Genomic DNA, 3,992 nt, shown 5'->3' with positions numbered 1-3,992 from the left:
CTCCTTTCGGAGAATACAGCGCGTTATATCCCACTGCAGTAGTTACCGCGTCACACTCCAACGGCCCTCGAGTCCCGCGGCTGGAAGCGCTATCGGCCGTCAGCAGGGGCTTTCGGGCTGTTACCTTTTCTCTGCCTTACTTGTCTTTTCTCATTTTTTAAAAACAGTAACCGTTTAGCCTGATGTGAAAGGGAAGCCATTTGGAATAAAAAGTAAACTGGAAAGGAAAACTGGACACTAAAAAAAAAAATAAATTAAAATTTTTAAAAAGGAAAGAAAAACAAAACTGGTTGCAAGTAGTGAAAGCTGAAAACATAAGCAGAAGCAGCAGCAGAGAAAACCAAACCAGCCAACCCCGTCCCCCAGCGGAGGAGGGAAGAGGCACGCAGCGGGGGTCGCTCCAGCGGGCTGTCCTCGTCAGCCTGGGATGGCCCCGGTCCACGCGTTTCCAGAGCCTGACGGTGAGCGCCATTCCTGAACCAAACAGAATAAAAGCCTGTCTGTCTGTCTGTCTGTCCATCAGCCGCCGGGGGACGGGAGAACGTGCCTGGCTTTGGGAAGCGCATCGCAAGGCTTTCAGAGTTCATGGTTGGCCGGGGAAGGGCACACGTAATACTCCACCCACTGGTTATCTTGTTCCTACCAGCTCATCTAGGAGAATACTGTTACTCCGTCTACACTGGGAGGCGACACCACCCGGACTGGAGTGACTCACTGGCCCCGCGGACACTGGCTGCGGTGACGTGTCCTGAAATAACCGGGGGCCTGGGGGAGTGGCGTGAAGGCGGCCACACGTCTACAAGACGGCTGCTGGCCGGCCGGGGGGATGTCCTGGTACCGGAGGCCGGACAGCTCCGTGTCAGAGGGACACCGAGTCACTTCAGTGGCACGGGGCGAAGGGGAGGCGCTCGCGATGGTGGCCTCTCCAACGACGCAGGGTGCCCGTCTCCCGGGGAACCTGGTGGCATCTTGGGAGGAACAGCAGAGGCTCAGAGCCTGCCGGCCCGGGGACAGCGGCCACCCCAGGGACACCTCGCCTGCCGGCCAAGCTCCCTCTGGTCACTGTTGGACCTCATCAGTGTGACGGCCATTTCCATGACATTTCTCCCCGCGAAAAGGATTTCTTTTTTTTTTTTTAGATTTTATTTATTTATTTGACAGAGAGAAATCACAAGTAGATGGAGAGGCAGGCAGAGAGAGAGGGAAGCAGGCTCCCTGCTGAGCAGAGAGCCCGATGCGGGACTCGATCCCAGGACCCTGAGATCATGACCTGAGCCGAAGGCAGCGGCTTAACCCACTGAGCCACCCAGGTGCCCCCGAAAAGGATTTCTTTCATTGACCTCATTTCTCCGTGAATCAAGTCCCCTGGGAGCAGGCGGGTGTGGCGGTGCTTTCGGCTCCGGATTCCTGCAAATGTCCTCCTTTTTTTTCCAAATCACTTGCATGGTTTTGGTGTTGCTGCCAAGACAAACCTATAAAAGGATCATTTTTCAAGAGAGAAAGGACTTGAATGGATGTAGCAGGGACTCGGCTGTGTTCCTGGGTGAGGTCCCTGGAAGCAGGCACCCGCTCCAACCGCTGGGCTGGGGGTCGGCTCTCGCCTTACACACTGGTTGTGCAGACACACGCCCTGTGTCACTCCGTACAACCTGCCTGTGCTCTCATGCACGTTGGCCAGCACCTCCAGCACCCCTGGAAGAATCGGCCTGGCTTCCTCCCGACCCTCACGCCAGGCACTGTTCCTGCCACAAACATGGCACCAAACCTTTTTCATGCAGAGAAACACACACCATGCCACTTAGGACATCATGTAACAGGCACGTACCCTCCAATACAGAGAGCAGAAGAGTTGTATCCATTGCTTTGCCCCTGACTTTTTACTTATCTAGAGTGTGTATCGGTGAGTGCCTCACAAGGAAGGACACACCATCTCAAAAGAATCGCAGATATCATGCAACGGTTTCTGGACAGCATCGCTTTCTATGGCGTGCCATCTCCCTCCCTGCGGAGGCACAGGGGAGAGCGTGTCTGTGGGTAGAGGGCGACCTGAGCGCTAACGGCAGGTGAACACGTGTCCGCTTCCCGGTGGGGGCTGCAGACAATGGGACCCTCCTCCCTCCTCCCTGAGTCTCACTGCCCCGGCGTCTGTAAGGCCCCAGATGCGGGCAGAGCCTCCCAGCCCACCCTGGAATCCCAGCGGAAATGGCATATTGGCACAGTGACTTCCAGGTCTTTACATAAGAACACAGAGCCCACGAGAGCCCAGTGTCACTGTCCACCCAGCCCCTGCTGGGTGCACCCCAGCTGAGGCGCACCCGGCAGCTTCCTCCTTCGGGGACCCCCTGCTCAGAAAGTGGCCCTTTGAGGAGTCAGCCTCGCACGTCCCTCAGCCAGGTCCCCATCCGTTACAGAATCTTGCCGTATCTGCCTCCCGAACGCATGGCCACACTGGCCGCCTCCTGCTCCTTCAGTCTCCTCTTATGCTAACGTGCCGGCTCAGGTCATGATCCCAGGATCTTGGGATGAGCCCTACATCCGGCTCTCTGCTCAGCGGGGAGCCTGCTTCTTCCTCTCTCTCTGCCTGCCTCTCTGCCAGCTTGTGATCTCTCTGTGTGTCAAATAAATAAATAAAATCTTTTTAAATAAAAAGTATATTCTGTACGAACAAATATGTAACACACAAAGAGGTCTCAGTCCTCCTAACGTCCAGCTCAGAGGGGCCAGATACCTTCCTGCCGTCCCGATATACAATGCCTCACCATTCTCCCTTGATTAATTTTTTTAAGTTTTCAAAGGGGGAAAAGCAGTTAGACTCACGATGCTTGTTTCAACAGTTTTATTTACTCATCAGCCATGTCCAGAATCCCGGTCATATGGCAGCTCCAGCGGCGAGGTGGAGATATGGAGGGGCTGTGACGTCGTTCCTCGCAAACTGCCTCCTGTCTCGGGCTCGCAGGCCATTTCTTTAATTACGTCTTCCAGAAGGCTACTCAAGTGTGTGCTCTGTGCGGATCTGCTTCCTCGTTATTTCTGAAAACCTGGAGCAACATTAAACCATTTCCTGGTACTTCCTCCATTTTCTCCCCCCCACTGAGATCACCGACAGTCCTCGGGTCAGCAAGGTGTTTCCGCATCTCCAGACGGAATCGATCTGGTGTAGGGCATGTAAGCACATTTCAGATATCTTCGAGACACTACAATTTCATTTTCCCTCCTTCCCTCCCGCCCCTCCCTACCCCTCCCATCCTTCACCAGGGAGCCCGTCTGCTGTGACGTATCAGACACACACACGGCCCTGCCCTCCAGAAGCTTTTCCCGCCACACTAGCTCATGGTCCTATAACCTATAATTTATCCACAAATAATAAACAAGCTTATCAATGCCAGCCATTTTATATTACAATCACTTACCTATTTTCCTTGCAATTATTTCAGTAAAATCTTTCAGTGACAATATAAAATCATCGCAGTACAACAGGATACATTGTCCTTTGCTTTATTGTGCTTGACAGATAGTGTGTTTTTCAACAAATTGAAGGTTTGTGGCAACCGTGCACTGAGCAAGTCTACTGGTGCCTCATCTTCTAAGAGTGCTTGCTCACTTGGTGTCTCTGTGTCACAGTTTGGTAATTCCTGCAATATTTCAAATATTTTCCTTTTGTAAATTAATTAATTAATTATTTGACAGAAAGAGATCACAAGTAGGCAGAGAAGCAGGTAGAGAGGGGGAAACAGGCTCCCCACAGAGCAGAGAGCCCGACACGGGCTCGATCCCAGGACCCTAAGATCATGACCTGAGCCAAAGGCAGAGGCTCAGCCCACTGAGCCACCCAGGCGCCCCATTCATACCATTATATGTGTAATCAATGGTATGACTCACGGAAAGCGAGGATGACGGTTAGCATTTTTTTAGTAATAAAGTATTTTTAATTAAGGTATACATACTATTTTTTAGACACGATGCTGTTGGACACTTCATAGACTAGTACTGTA

General features: G+C 52.3%; 1 long non-coding RNA gene across 1 annotated transcript; it reads right to left on the bottom strand.

Annotated features, from left to right (window-relative positions):
- Nucleotides 1-2,819: 2,819 nt before the first annotated feature.
- On the bottom strand, nt 2,820-3,645 carry LOC122901889. The gene is made up of 2 exons (XR_006383700.1): nt 3,411-3,645; nt 2,820-3,151 (listed from the first exon to the last, which is right to left on the bottom strand). It is a non-coding gene; the product is annotated as an uncharacterized LOC122901889 (long non-coding RNA).
- Between the last annotated feature and the right edge of the window lie 347 nt (nt 3,646-3,992).

Source organism: Neovison vison, chromosome 3 (assembly GCF_020171115.1).
Source record: "Neovison vison isolate M4711 chromosome 3, ASM_NN_V1, whole genome shotgun sequence".
NCBI classification, from domain to species: Eukaryota; Metazoa; Chordata; class Mammalia; order Carnivora; family Mustelidae; genus Neogale; species Neogale vison.
Note: the sequence above shows the minus strand (reverse complement) of the source record. Positions and strands in the feature narration are given on the sequence as shown.